At 36.0% G+C, this 16,850-nt stretch overlaps 1 long non-coding RNA gene across 3 annotated transcripts; it reads right to left on the reverse strand.

The window, feature by feature from the left end:
- Positions 1-2,911: 2,911 nt before the first annotated feature.
- On the reverse strand, positions 2,912-9,007 carry LOC133782503 (uncharacterized). Of its 3 annotated transcripts, XR_009870557.1 has the most exons (4): positions 6,312-8,723; positions 5,943-5,994; positions 4,649-4,828; positions 2,912-3,128 (listed from the first exon to the last, which is right to left on the reverse strand). It is a non-coding gene; the product is annotated as an uncharacterized LOC133782503 (long non-coding RNA). The 3 variants fall into 3 exon arrangements; XR_009870556.1 differs by lacking the exons at positions 5,943-5,994; positions 6,312-8,723 and adding an exon at positions 8,847-9,007; XR_009870558.1 differs by lacking the exon at positions 5,943-5,994 and having other exon boundaries at positions 6,312-8,718.
- Between the last annotated feature and the right edge of the window lie 7,843 nt (positions 9,008-16,850).

Genomic DNA, 16,850 nt, shown 5'->3' on the forward strand with positions numbered 1-16,850 from the left:
CTGGTTGTAGAGGAGGCGAGCATTGGCATACAGGTGCCTGCTCGTTGCCTCCTTGAGCCTCTTGCTGAGAACCTCCGGCTGCTCACACATACCTCCTCAGATGTCTTTGTCTGATAAGGAACTTAATCTTATCCCTGAGCTGGTTGCACTCGTTGGTGTCATGGCCATAGTCGTTATGAAAATGACAAAACATGGTAGTATCTCTCTTGGATATATATTTTCTGATTGAGGCTGGTCGCCTAACGGGAACAATAGTGTGAATAGCCTGATATACCTCCGCTCGGCTATCGACTAGGGCTGTGTAATTGGTGAACCTCGGCTCGTATCTATTCTATTTTGGGTGTTTGTTATCAGATGTTGTTGGCTCGTGGTTTTCCCTTTTTCCCCCATTCTTCCCATTATTTTCGTCATTTCCATTGGTTTTCCCAGATCGATTGGCGGCTTTGGTAGGGTCCTCTTTCTGGCCCTGGTTGTCTTTAGGATACTTTCCTTCATTGGCGATAGCCTCCTCGAGCTTAATATACTTGTCTGCTCGATCCAGAAATTCCTGAGTGCTCTTGACTCTATTCTTTTGTAAACTACTCTAGAGGGGTGAATGTCGTCGTACTCCAGCTATGAGAGCCATCATTTTTCCCTCGTCCCCAACTGGCTTAGCCCAAGCAGCTGCTCGTATGAATCGTTGTATGTACCCCTTCAGGGTTTCTCCTTCCTTCTGACGAATTTTGACCAGGTGATTGGCCTCGATCGGATGTATTCGACCAGCATAGAATTGTCCATAAAACTCCTTTACGAACATCTCCCAAGAAACTATACTGGCCAGAGGGAATTTGAAATACCATTCTTGAGCAGTTTCAGATAAAGTGGCAGGAAAAATTCTGCACCGAGCATCATCTGACACCTTTTGGATGTCCATCTGTATCTCGAATTTGTTAACGTGAGATACATGATCTTCTAGTCTTGTAAAGTTGGGCAAGACTGGCATTTTAAACTTGCTTAGAGTCTTAGCCACGACAATTCTATGCACAAATGGAGTGCCCTTTCTCCGATCAAATTCTATATGGGATGTCCTATTCCCAACCAGTTGTTGGACAGCCTGATTTAAGGCATCTAGCTAGGCCTGTACAGTATCTGGTACTGCTGGAGTGACCGGTGCCGGGGGGAAGTACTCGTCGTGCCTTTCCCTTCGATCATTAAGAACATCCCTCAGATCTTCTTCCCTTCGCCTTTGCTCACTCACACATAGTCGGTCTAAGACATTGGGTTGTTTAGGTTCCCCCCCCCCCCCCCCCCCCCCCAGCATTCTAGCTTATTAGTTGATTCTCCATTGGTGGAGGGTTCTGTCCTTCACCCCTCTCCTCTTGTTTTTGACCAGCATTACTCCTGCCAGAGTCCACCTCATTATAATCATGGCCATCTCTAAATTGTGACCTATGACGGTGCGACCTGCTGTTCGCACTATTTCCCTGTCTCCCTGTTGGAATGTCCTGATAAATAGGTGGAGGCATGCGTTGGTCAGTAGGTCCCCTGGCATTATTATGTCATGGGGGACCCCTTATCACAGAGCCTGACTCCACCTGCCTTCTACTCCCCGAAGGACGTTGTCCTCTGCTCAGATGGTTTTGTTCCTCAGCCGTCTAGCATCCATTACAAGAAAAAATGCTTTTAATAAGACCAAAAATGTGTTATCAAAACATACCATAACACTTTTTGACGTGTTAAGACCGACTATGTTATCGTAGGTCAGGGTACTTTACATAACACTTTATCATTGTTATACAGATGTGTTATTATACTGTCAACGATAACACACTTTTTGTGTTATTTTAATAAATAGATAAGTGTTTAATTATATTATTTATAGTCGATTATATAACACATTTCAATACTTATAAATTTGTGTTATACTACACTTTAGTATAACACATTTTTTGTGTTATAACAAAATTCTTTACTTATAAAAAGTTTGTTGTAATAGATATTGTACGCCCTGTTTTTCCCACGGGCTGATTAGCGAGCCGAGCTACGGCCTAATCATAGTTATCTCGTGGACGTCACCGCAGACCGGAGCTTCTGTCATTAGGTCGTACCTACTTAGCTCGAGGAAACTCAAGGGTTCGCCAAGATTGCACAAGACTTGACCCCGGATTCTAAAGGCCTATGGTCGAGTTAAGTATCCAGCTCGCGGTACGAACTGGGTATGAAGGCTATGACCCTTTGTAAAGTCAACACACGCAAGGTAAACGTGCATATATCAGACATCACGTGTCTGATATGCCCCTGACTTCTCGAACACGCAGCAGGAACGTGCGTATTCAGACACCCACGACTGGGTTGGGTCGTGCGGCCCATTATCTCCTTACCTATCGATTTGACCATACTAATGTGTCAGGTTTAGGAATTAATCATGAATGTCACAGAGTTGATGTGATAGATAAGAGGGTCACGGGATGACCTTCTTACCAACTCCCAGGTGCCTTCTCCTATAAATATGGAGACCTTGGGACTTAATAAGGGTTGGATTCTCTATTGTAAAAAAAGGCCCTGTAATCAAATATCCAGTATAGAGCAATAATATTGACTAATGGAATAGAAGGATTTTAACCTTTGAACCACTCAAAAACGTGTCTTGTGTCACCTCTTTCCTTTTCTAAGATCTTACATCTGTTTCGGTTCACACTTAGCACTAATCCCTTTCTCTTTATTTCTTATTTACCTGTTGGCAAAAAACCGCATCAACAGATATTATAACACATTTTTTGTATTATTTTTTTATTTAGATAAGTTTAAATTCTCATTATATATTCATTTATATAACACTAATTTATTCTATTATATTTTTATTTTTTATTTATATAATTAGAATTAGTTTTCTAATATATACTAGCATCATCAAATGAACTTGATTTTCAAATAACAAAAAGTAAAGACATTCAACATTGTATTAACAATCCACAAATTATTTTAAAACATTCAACACTGTCATCAACAACAAAATGTTCTTTAAGTATTCAAGTAGTCTTAAATATTCAATATATTGAAAAGTTACTACTTTCAGCACAAAATATTCTACAGCTACCCAACACAAAGCCTTCAAAATTAAGTAACATTTTCTATTTCGCCTGTCACATCTGCAAAATAAACAAAGAAATATTTTATTGTTATTATCTAGCATCACAAATTACTTCAAGAAAAATGCTATGGAAATTATTTCCAAGAGAGGACACCACATACAAAATAATGAATTCACAACTACACAAAAGCAAACAAAGAAACCAAACACTAAATTATAAGACATGCAACTGTGGAACCAACTGCTTCTTGTATTGTAAGCATCGCATTATTAGGACAAAATAAGTAAGATTCTGGTACAATATCAGCATCAACCCATATTGACATAAGTAAGTTCATACAGCAGAGATTTATGGTGAAAAATCTCCAACTCTCTCAAAGTTCAAGCGTTACTTGGACATTGTAATTTTCAGTAGGAAGAATTAAATAAATCTTCTATTAATGGCATGATAAAGTAGCAACTGTGAAGAATGTTTAAAGAGAATTCAAGAGTTAGTTATGTAAGCTAATTCAGTGAGTGACAAAGAACTAGTGTAATCTGTTGAGATCCAAGTCCAAGAAGCACCCACAAATTTAAGCAAGCGTGTGAGGTAAAGATGGTATCAGAATGTAAAAATGTATTCATGTAAGTTTTAAAGAGAGATAATAAGGCTTTAATATACAAAACAACAAGAACAAAGTTAATAGGACAATTAGGAACCGCGTATCACAAACTCAGGTTCCCTCTATGTAGCCATTTTATGGCTAAATAACTTTTTGCAAAGTATGCATCCATATTTTTTTAATAGTTCATATGTACATATTTTGTGTGCAAAGAGTTATTTAATCATAATATTCAATGAAAATTCAATAATAGGATAAATTCATAGCTGAACCTTCATTACAAAATATACATAATTTTTCCTTGTTTGCAAACTCGAGCGACTATAGGCCATAAATCCAGCAAACAAAGTTCTAGCACCACCACCAAGTCTAACAGCAAACATAGCCACAAAATATCCAAGCTATGGGCAGAGGTCAGAGTTATGGTGAGCAACAAAATAGCAACAAATATGACAACAATGGAGGAAACAGAGGTGGAGGAAATCGTGCTAGAGGAAGAGGAAGGTTTGGTGGTTTGAGACCCACTTGTCAGATTTGTGGAAAGTTTGGACACTCTGCTGTAGCATGTTGCAATAGGTTTGATGAATCCTATACTGGGAATGAAACAAATAGAGCTAAAAATCAACACAAAGGAAATCACTCGGCTTTTACAGCATCACCAAAAGTAATCGACAATGATGCATGGTTTATGGATAGTGGAGCAAGCAATCATACAACCTTGAATGTGGGTAATTTGTCTCAAAAATTAGAATATGATGGTAAGCAAATGCTAACTATAGGTGATGGAAATAAAATTCCCATATCTCATTCTGGTAGTAGAAAGATAAAGATATACTTATTTAAAGTGACATGCATAAAAGAAGAGTAAGTAAACTACTAAATCTTACAATGGCAGCTCCTCTCTTAAAGACCAACCTCTTCTCCCTCAGTCAAAATAAAAACATGTACTTTGTGAGAATGGATTTGTTAGACATACCTTAACTTGGAAGACTGCTCCTAATGTAGTTCTACTTGTTGGGACCCACATACGTGGCCAGTGGTACAGACTCAGCAGCATTTTCTGTATCATCAGTGGTACGTTCAACAGCTTCAGTGGTGTGTCCAGAAGCTTCTTTTTTTAGCTTGTGGTTGTTATATGCAGCTATGCCTGCTATGGCTACATAAAAAAATATTCACAATGAATATCTTTGTTACTGTAACATTCTAGCGCCATTTATCTTCACTAGAGTTTCTTTCGATAAAGCATATTTATATATATATATATAGACATATATTTGTCTAATGTACATGGGCCTATTATGAACAAGATCAGACAAGGCTGGGGATGCAAGAGAGGGAAAGATAAGAGTGAAAAAAATTTGGCAAGCCATGAAGGACCTTATTCTTCATTTCTTTAAAATAGATATAACACTTCTGGTTGTTTCAGGGAGACAAAATATTTCAATCTCATAACATGTTATAATACATACTTTGATTCTGAATTCAATAATACCCAGAGTTTTATTTGAATTAAATCTGCCATTATTTTTATTATTTACCAAAGATATGAGACAGGAGCTATGGAGTGGAGCTTGTTATCAGTGGAAAAGAGAAAGCATTATGAACTAGACAATCATGTATATATTAGTTTACATCCCCCTTTACCCTTTTATTTCTTATCTAATTCTTTACTTCATATTTAAATTTACAATTTTGTGTTTGGTCACTATTGAAACAACTCTAGAAATTTCAATATCAAGTGATCCACAGTTGTAAGAGCTTGGCTGAAGAAAAGAGACAAATGAGAGATATTATAGGACAAATTTTTATGACTATAGAATGCCTGCTATTACCAAAACTGTTTTCTTTTTGGCAAAGCTATGGCCCTTGCTAGTAAGAAAGATGTAGCAGCCCTTCAAAAATTATCCCTTACTGAGGTAAACCTTATAAACAATACTTTAACTTGATATTATAGTATTAAACTTTATAATTTAAGAAAAAGAATAGTATTGTTTTGTCATTAGGGTGAAAATTTCATGTCCCACTGTTTCTCAACTCTCTTCCACCTCTATTGATCATTATTTTCTACATTTTCTCAAGAATAAAAGTGTGTTTAAAACTAACAAAAACCATATTGATCTATTCCCCCTCCTTTTGCTAGAATTTGTTCCCTTTCCTTTTGTATTTTTTCCAACTGAGTTCTTTAGAAAAGCATATTAAAATATTAATATTCAAAACCACCATCACACATTCACACAGTTAATGCATAAAAACAAAACAAAATAACTTACATTAAACCAAGCATATCACGCTATTGCTTCATATAGCCACCTAGTATCAGCCCTATCCAAACAAAACATAAACCTCACAAAATGATTCTGTCTATTTTATCAAATACAATTATGTAAAAATAGCCCATGCTACTCCAGCTTAAGTCACCAGTATAATTCTTGCATATATCATGACAAATTAATAACAAAATAAGATGCTTTAGAAAACTAAACTAACGATTTATTTATATATATAAAACTGAAACTATAAGCGTAGAAGAACAGAGGGACGTTAAGGCTTTGGGGTGCTGAAGAGGGAAAGGGGAAAATCAAAAATAGGGTTTTATGAAACAATACCACAAACACACACGGTTAGAATCAAGAACATACTCTATAAACGATTGGAAACGCCGAAGACAAAGCCAAACGATTGGAAACGCCGAAGAGCCGAAGTTGTACTCAGAGCAATGGACTAACTTCGGAGACACCGTAGGTGAAGATGAACGGAGGAGTCGAACAATGATTAACTTTTGGCGAAGATTGCGAATGAACACAGAAGTCGATCCCAGTAGTTATAGGCAAATGAACGGAGAAGTCGATCCCAGAAGTTATAGGCGAAGATGAACGGAGAAGAGGAGTCGTTCTCAGACTTAGTCAAACAATGTAAATAAAAAGAATTGGGATAAAAGTATAACTTTTACAAGTTATAGTGTAGCGCGGGCTCCCAAAATCATACCGCCATTTTTTTTACTTTGCCACACATATATATATATATCATAATACTTTTTCATTACTATTATATTCATATGTTATGAAAATAGGTATTTGGTGTAGTAATGCATCTTAAATTTATCCAAACCTCATCAGAAATAAAATTAAGTAAATGTAAATATTTGCAGATCTTTAAACTAATCACCCATGTTGTCTTCTCCATCTGAATTTTTTGTTTTTAGTAAAAATGTAGTAATGGAAAGATAGCAGAGTTTGACCATAGTCTTGTACCATTTAGTTATGCAATATTTTTTTTAAAAAAATTATTAATACAGGGCAATCAGCAAAACTCTGAGTGTACTTTTTAATTATATTTATATATCTATTAAATATATAGTTGGTAAACTTAACCAAACTAAAGGCTAAATAGTCAAAAGAACACAAGAACTGCACAATATGGAATTAAGTATCGTATAAGATGAACATGAACATCCATATGTATTTATATATATAACTTGAATTGTAAAATCAATTGTTCAACACTAATATTGTTAATACTAATACCAACTCAAATATATAATACCTATGGAAAAGAGACAAGTACAACAAGAACATGAAATGATAATTGACAGTTATGAAACAATGTAACAAACACATGGAGAGCATTTAGATTTTATAGTTAAAATTGTCCATTTATAAATTATCTAACTATTATTTTCAAAAACAAAATTTATGTAGTAATATGGACAAACAAAATACAAGCTGTGAGCTTGTAAACCAATATTACTTATATAATAATATATAGTCAAATAGTTATAGTGAGAGCATGAACATTAGACCAACAACCTATAGTCACAAAATAAATCCAACATGTTTGAAATAATTAAGAACAACAAATTCAATGATCTTATCATGCCATACCTGGAATATATATAGAAAAAAATTAAGTTTATCTCATGGTTAGTACTCATCATGCTACTTAAAAATAATACATTAGTGTTAATTCAAGTCCCATGTATGCACTTTGTTAGCTGAGAGATAAGGCCACCACAAAATCAATATGAAACAAACTCAGAGGAAATAAGTGAACACTTGAAGTGATTAAAACTACACAAACAAGAAACAACAAAAACAATAACTATACTCCAATTGGGATATACATGCAAGAACACTGTCATTGTGATTCTTAATTGGTATGTCTCTTGCTTTGCTATTTATAAAAAGAAAGGGCTTGGATAAGCTGCATCTCTATTATCACTTTATACAGTCTAATCGAAACTTTGGTGGCTAAAGATGTATGGGTCATTGGAGAAAGAGCAATGAATGTTTTAGTTTTCTCTTGTATGGGTCATTTAGTCTTTTTTTAAAATAAAATTAAAATCTCGCTACTTGCAAAATGCTAAAAATTATTTTTACAGAGTTTACAGACTCCAATTTAGAATATTTCAAAGCATATGTAACTTTTATGCTTTTATTATTATTTTTTACTTCATTACTTCTTGTGACTAAACAAATCTGTAAGTTTTTTAACTTTTGTTATGAGTACTTCCCCCAAAATAATATTTTTATAATACTTGATGGTAGCTTACAGGAAACTCAAAAATTGATTTGAAAGAAGGAAAGTCTAATACCTCTGTGTCAAGTTCTTATAATCTTTATCCCTGCTAAAATATCTGATGACATGTTCTTTGTAATCACAAAATAAACATAATAACAATAATAACAATAAATAAATTCATTCCAATCACCAAAAACAAAATCTATCTAGTAACCTGCTTTGGAAGAAAATGAAAATATGCAAGAGCAAAATACACATATAGAAACCCAGCTGGAAAAATATATGGCTTTGTGTCCCTTTTCTCGTTTTTATTATCTCCTTCCCATCGAGAAAATCATTGGCTTGCACTCATAAGCACAGCCAAAAAAACCCACCCATCCAATCCAAATCGATAATAAAAAAAAGTATCTAAATATTCCTTAAATTGCTTTTAAATATATATATAAACAAATAAAATTAATCAATAAAATACCCTTAAAATTCTTCAAATATTTAGGAAGACATAAGATAAACTCATAATGAAAAAATACACAACTTACCATTATTAGGGCTTTATTTGTAATAAGAGAATTTGAGTAAGCAAAAATATAGTCGAACAAAAATATAATACCCAAGAAAAATATGCATCTAATGAGAGAGTAGTGTTAATGAAAAACCTGGGGAAAGATGAGGAGAAGATCGGTGAAAGAGAGGCAGTGAAGATAAGATTGTGTGCTTCATTGGTGGGACAAAGAAATAAGAGGCCTAGGGTTGTTTGTGTGTGATGTCAATCAGCGGAAAGAAAGAGAAGAGAAACAAATAATATAACACAATTACTTCTTTTTCCGCTTCTTTTTTCATTTTGCTGCCTTTAAGTTTTTTTATTATTTTCACTTGCCTCTCTTTCTTTAGATATTATAAGACTTTTTCAATATACTTATAAATAAGTGTTGTGGAAAGTAAATTTTGTTGTAGTGATCTAGGGCTTCTAGGATGAGGTCCGGTCCTATTCTACCTTTGTTGCTGGGTGTTATCTCAACCAGCGCAAACGGGTGGTTGCTACTCAAGATCCTGGAATGCCCTCTCCTGTTGAGCAGCAGGGGGTTGCTGTGGCCTCTGAGGATTCATTGGTTGTGGCGAATTGTGGTGATGCTGGGATACTCCAAATGTGGATTTTGTTGTGGGTGAGTACTAGGTGGCTGATCCGGTTGGGAGGCAGGTGCAGCTGTCCTCGTGCCAATTGAATTGCTGCTTCCAAGGCTGCAGTGGCATCCCTTTGTCGGCGGTCCATGTCAACTTGCCTCTCATTCAATTCTTGGCGCTGCCGGTCAATCTCCCTTTGCTGCAACACCATTATTTCAACCACATTTTCTTGATTAGCCCTCAAATTAGCCAATTCCTCTTGCAACACTATTAAAGTCGTCTGCAAAGTCTCAAAATCCATCTCCTCTTCTTCCAATTCAACCTCTGGCTCATCCTCAGCTACACCTTGTGGAGGAGGTTGATTTGGCACATTCCCAGAGGTTTGCCCAGTTTTCCTAGTTGTTTTCGCCATTTGATCTTCTGAAGGTCTTGAGCTCAGCTCTCAATGAAAGCACCAAAATGTTGACCCTTGATTTGGTCAACAACACGGAGTCAATAAAATAATGGGAATAAGATGAATTCAACTCAAGAAGATAAATGACACAGGGATTATAGTGGTTCGGCCCCAAATGATGGTAATGACCTACATCCACTTAGTGTTCTTATTAATGTAATGAGAACCTGCGATCAGTAAACAAGGGTTTACCAAGTTTCACAAGTTCAACAATAGATACAAGATATTATCTAAAAACAATCCTCCCCCTTCTGAGTCTCCCTTTGAGTCTTATTTATAGGCTCAATGATCTATTTATGGGCTGATGGGCCTTGATTACATTTAATACAAACATATCAGAATAATAATGGAAATTACACTTCTTACATAAATGCAAGATCAAATATCTTTAGAAACTATCTGATATACTGTGACCAGCTCTGGTCGCTTATGAAACATGCCATCCGCAGTATGAATTCTCCTCTGGTCGATGGTCGACCAGAAGGTAACCACTTAAATAGTCACGCGCATCTCTCGCGCGTACTAATTTTGCCACATTATCAAGTGAATCTTTTTTGGGTAAACAGCTCACAACTTCTCTGAATTTATTTTCCAAAAAAGCACTTTAATCATCACAATGTGTTCACTGTGGTACTCAGAGGGATTCAGTTTCACATGCCCTTCTGCATTGTTTCAGAGCTCAAAAAATTTGGAAATACTCACAATTTGCTTGTTTGTTGCAATAATGCCAAGATATGGACATTTCAAATTTTTTGATATATGCTTCTAATTGTCTAAGATTTGAACAGTATGAATATTTTCTTGGAGTTTTATGGGCTTCATGGAACAATGCGAATCCTCTGCTGCAGGGGAAATCTCATATTCCACTCAAAGAAGTTGCTGCTTAGGACAATTCTTATTTGCAGGGGTGTAATTCTACCCAAAGAATTCATGATCATCAACCTCTCTGTAAAACTTCACGATTCAATGTAGGCTGGGTTCCTCCTCCATCAAGTGCTCTAAAACTAAATGTGGATGCAGCCATTGATACGAAGATAAATAAGTTCGACTTTGGTGCAGTAGTCAGAGATGCTGAGGGTGATGTTGTTACTGGCTTTTCTTGTCCAAGACTAGGGAATTTTAATTCTTATCTTATGGAAAGCCAAGTTTTGTTACAAGCCCTTCAATGGTGTCATTTGATATCCCTCCCCATTTCTATTGTTGAGATTGATTCTAAAACTATTGTGGATAAAGTGTTATCATTTAATTGAAATCTTTCTCATTTTTAAGATGTAATTAGGGATATCAAAAACTCATTATCTTCCTTCTCTTCAACTGTCCTTTTTTATGTACCTAAGCAAGCTAATGTGTTAGCTCATAAACTTGCAAGGAAAGTTTTAGAGGTTAGATGATGAGTTAGTTTTGAATGTGTGTGTTCCTTCCAAGATTAATATTATGTAACTTTGTACCTCCTTGATTATTAATAGAAGTAACATAATTATTTTTAAAAAATGTTATAAGACACTTAAAACCATGTGCAATGGCTGAAGAGTCATTTCTAGCCTGGTCCCATATCATGTGCGATGTGCTCGCCGAAACAAGTAGATCACTTCTTTCTTATATGGCTATGCCTAGTCATGCGAGGACTATTCCATTGAGAGCAGTGAAACAGTTCTCACTATATGAGGTGAAAATACCTCATAACAATTTATCCCCATTTCTTTAAGTTGCTCATGCTATTATGGAGAACTTTAGAGTGATAACTGCTTCAACAAGAACCATATCACGATAATATAAATAACACCAAGACAACTAGTACTCGAGTAAATATTGCCAGGACTCAAACAACATCATGATAATATATATGGAATATACCATTTTAGTTCCCTAGCAAAATACCAAATATGCCTCTCAATTTTCATAAATACTAAAACGAACTCACTCTTATTGTTAATACCAAAATGGTAACCAGGACTTATTTTTTATCTAAGTTTTCAAAGACCCTTTTACCCTCATTTATAAATTTTATTGTAACTAAAACTATTTTTTATTCTTTTACTAAATTAATAATACTTACACTTTATTTTTAAACCTATATAAACTTAAATAAAAAATATGAAAATAAACTAAATACTTAAATAAATAAGTATCAAAATTCATTTATTTTTTTATTTTAAGATATGTTTAGCGTGAAAATAAAATAGTAAAACATACCGTAATGATCTAAAAAATTGCAAATCTTAATAATAATATATAAATAAATTAAGTTTATCCATTGTAGTATTGGATCCACTTTTAGTACTTATATAGAAAGTGAATCATCAATTTTTAACACATATATCAGATGTATTTATTGCAAAAAAAAAAAAAAAAAACCCATGCTATATTGTTTAATAATGATATTAAGAAAAAGTTAATAAATTTATTTATTTTAAGTATATAAATTTTATGTATTCTAAGTATTAATTTTATTCTCATTTTTTATTTTATTATTAATAATTAAGTTTATATGTTATGAAAATTAAAGTTTAAGTATTATTAAAATATTAAAAGAATTAAAAATAATTTATACATTTTTTGACCATGTGTTTTGTCCCATTACTTGTTTGGACCCTGTGCTTTGACAAATTACTTTTTAGACGTTGTGTTTTGTAAAACAATTCGAATAGACCCCGATTTTGGTCAAAAATTTTGAACTAAAATCACAAATATTTACTAAAGTAACAATTCATGAAAAAAAAAAAACCACAATCATTATGCATAATAATTGTGTTGTCATGTTTAACTTTTTTCTTCATCAAAATTGGATTTAGAGGTCTATTGGAATTATTTTACAAGAATGAGGGCTGGAAAAGTAATTTTTCGAAATATTTATCCAAATAGATAATGAGACAAAACACAGGGTCCAAAAAATATATAAAAATAAATAAATAAATGTAAAGAGTCCTTAAAAAATGACTAAACAAGTTAGTTAATTTCAGCATTTATGAAAAGTGAGAGGCGTATTTAATATTTTGCTTAAACCTACATATCCAAAATAGAATATTTCCTAATATTTATATATATATATATATATATCACCTGCTTTCTACCTTGTTGTCAAAGTCTTCACAAACCAACCCTTCAACAAGACTGCTTTCCACGACAGGGTCAAATCTTTGTGGCAAGGACGTTTCACCATCAACATCTTTGAAAACGAAACAAACTTTTATCTTGTTGACTTTGGTTGTGATGGAGATCGTAGGAGGGTCCTCATTGGCCAACCATGGCATTTTGATCATAACCTCATCCTTATGGTGGCATTGGATTCAGCTATGATTCTCTCGCCTCATATTCTCACTAAGACTCCATTTTGGCTGCAGCTTATGGAATCCCCTTCCTTCATAGGTCTTTTGCCCTGGCACAAAAATTAGGATTTGTCTTAGGTGTATTCATATAAAAGGATTCTGCCTCCTTGAAGTAATCTTGGGGACCTTAACTTCGCTTCTGTGTCTAGCTTGGTGTTACCCAATCCCTACCCAGAGGCATAGGGTTTCTTTTTCCTGGTATGGCGAAACTTGTCTAGTTAGAATTCAAGTTTAAGAACCTCCTTGACTTTTGCCACTACCTCGAATGTCTTGGTCATGTAGTAAACTACTGTGTTGACTTCCTTAAGAAATGTGATGACTCAACAAACCCACCTCCCATACGATATGACCAAAATCTCAAAGCCAATGCTAGAATCACTTCCAACCCTTTTTACATAGCAAACAGCCGCATAAAGCTTAGGTCACCCATAGATAACCCAACCCATGTTTCTCTCTCTCTCTCATTTCCATTGGACAGACCTCCATTCTTGGGGAAACAGGCCTTTTCAATTCACCACCCTCTGATTACAGTTTACAATTCCTCAATAATGCAGTCACTAAATCTATTGGACTCTACACGCCCCCTCCCCCCAACACACTCACCATTTGACTATCCCAAATGCCACCACTTGGTCTGACCCTTCCTCTACCAACACCATCACCATAATGCTTGTTCTAGGATTAGCACATGCCCCTTGCAACATGAATATTGTTGCTGAACCAACCTACTCTAGGGTTCGTAGCCCACTAGTTTCCCCACCCACTCCAATCATGTTGAAACCACTCATGTCCTAACCACCATTAGAGTATCTCACTCCCTCTTTCAGCTCCTTACTGACCTAGGAGTGCACCACCTGCCTCAATTCTCAATCAGGACCACCACAACCATCTCGAAAACTGCTGGTCCTTCCAAAGGGATAACCACCATAAGAAAATCCTTCAAATGCCAATCTATTATCCATGAAGGAGAAGCCCGAGGTGTGCTCAAACAAACCAATGGCTGCTCTGGTGTTATTCATGAAGGGCGTTCTGCTGCTATTCCTAACTTAAGCTCAAATGATGAGGGTGATGTGTGACAGTTAGAATCCCGTGATCAGTAGGAGGAAAGACCGGGTAAAATTTGTGCAATCCCACATCGCCTGGGGAAGGTCAAGTGTGATGATTCTGAGACTGTGTATGTATGGGACTACACAGTTGAAGATGGCTTAAATGGATTGATGGGTACTACCTATACCAACGAGATGCATCTTCTTTTTGGTAGCCCATCACTTGAGAACTCGAAAGTTAAGCATGCTTGACCTAGAGTAGTCTCATGATAGGTGACCTCCTGGGAAGTTTTCCCAGGATGCGTGGAAGTGAGGACAAAGGGCACTGAAAAGACTGGTGTTGGTTTGCAGGGCCAGTCGTCATTCCAAGAAGCAGCCATAGTGATGTGGGGCGTTACAAATGGTATCAAAGGCTGAACCAACCGAAAGTGTGGTCGACGGGGATGTCAGACCCCTAAGGGGGGTGATTGTGACAGTCAGAATCCCGTGATCCACAGGGGGAAAGACCGGGTAAAAGTTGTGCAATCCCACATCGCCTGGGGAAGGTCAAGTGTGATGATTCTAAGGCTGTGTAGGTATGGAACTACACAGTTGAAGAGGACTTAAATGGATTGATGGGTACTACCTATGCCAACAAGATGCATCTTCATTTTTGTAGCCCATCACTTGATAATTCCAAAGTTAACCGTGCTTGACCTAGAGAGTCTAATGATGGGTGACCTCCTTAATGGTTTTCCCAGAAAGCGTGCGAGTGAGGACACAGCATGTTGGAAAGAATGGTGTTGGTTTGCAGTGTCAGTCGTCATTCCAAGTTGCAGCCATAGTGAGGTGGGGCATTACAATGCTCATCACACCCGCCAGCATGAATAAGAATTATCAGCTGGAATGCTCGTTGACTCGAGAGTGACTGAGAATTCTGCAACCTTTTCATTACTCCTCAAACAGTAGAACCTTAACATTTTGTTCCTTACGAAATCTAGACTTCCAACAAGTTCACTTGAAGGCTTCAAGTCTAGGATTAAATTTCCCCATGGTTTAGAAGTTCCTAGGCTTAATTTTGGCGGAGGCCTGTTACTCTTTTGGCAACATGACATTGATATAACTCTTAAGTCTTATAATATTAATCATTTTGACTACTATATTAATTTACCATATAATGTTAGTTTTCATTTAACTTGTTTCTATGGGGCCCTAAATTTAAATTATTGTCATCTAACTTGAAAACTGCTCGACCGTATTGGTTCTCAAAGTCCTCATAACCCTTGGCTCATAATAGGGGATTTCAACTCTTTTCTTTACAATCAAGACAAACATGAAGGGATTAGTAATAGAGGAGTCTCCCATAACTCCAGTGACTTTATGGAAAAATTTGAACTTCGACCACTTGACTTTCAAAGAGATCCCTTTACTTGGACAAACAACCAACCAAAATCTCAAAATATCAAAGAACATCTTGATTGTGCCGTGATTAATCAACAGTGGGATGCTTTTTTTCCCCTATCCAAACTTTATCATCTTGACTTTTACGGATCTGACCATAAAGCACTTAAACTCACACTCCGTAATACCAATGACCAAATTCTAAACCGGGGATCGACTAGATTTCATTTTGAAAATATTTTGCTCAATGAACCAGCCTGTGCATCCATAGTTCGATCTATTTGGGCAACTTCCCCTACTCATTAACCTCCATGACAAGCTCACTCTTTGTACCACCACCCTCACTGATTAGAAAAAATATTCTGACTTCAATTTCACACATCAAATTCACACAGCTCATAAATGGCTTCTACAGGCCTGTCAGCTCAATGATTTCTCTCCTCACGATATCTCATACTGCTCTCAACTCCAAAAGGACGTTGAACAACTACTTTATAAGGAAGAAATATACTGGAAGCAATGATCTTGCATTTCCTGGCTGAAATTTGGTGACCACAACAAAAAATACTTCCACAAAATCGCTAGCCATAGGAAAGCCATAAACCGTATTAAATCAATAACACTCAAGGATGGCTCAGAAGTGTAAACTCAAACAACTATTATCTCACCAGTTGAAACCTACTTCTAAACACTTTTCTCCACTCAACAACCTGATGTAAACCATATTGACAACACCTTGCAAGGTATCACTAAAATGTAGCTGACCATGAAAACCTAGGACTAATCCAACCTTTCACTGAGCAAGGGGTTCACACTGCAGTCTTCCAAATCTCCCCAGATAAATCTCCTGGTTTAGACGGCTTCAATGGAGCCTTCTATCAAAATAACTCGGCAATTATTTGGGATTCATCATCGCAACTACTTTAAGCATCCTCAATGACAAAGCAGACATCTCCTCAATCAACTCCACTCTTATTGTGCTCATCGCATAGCTTAGAAACCTAACTACTCTCAAGGATTACATGCCCATTATTATTTTTACCACTTTCTATAAAATAGTCTCCAGAATGTTCGTCAGCAAACTTAAAAAATCCTCCAACACATCATCTCTCCCACTCAAAGTTCCTTCCTCATAGATAGACTCATCTCAGATAACACTATCATTGTGCATGAACTTATACATTCCCTCTCTCACCGTAAGAAAGGCAAAGTTGGTTGGCTGGCTATAAAGTTAGACATGGCCAAAGCTTTTAACAGAGTAGAATGGGTCTTTCTTTGCAAAGTTCTACAAAATTTTAACTTTTCCCCTCCTTTCGTTGACCTTCTCATGGC

This window comes from Humulus lupulus, chromosome 6, assembly GCF_963169125.1.
Source record: "Humulus lupulus chromosome 6, drHumLupu1.1, whole genome shotgun sequence".
NCBI classification, from domain to species: Eukaryota; Viridiplantae; Streptophyta; class Magnoliopsida; order Rosales; family Cannabaceae; genus Humulus; species Humulus lupulus.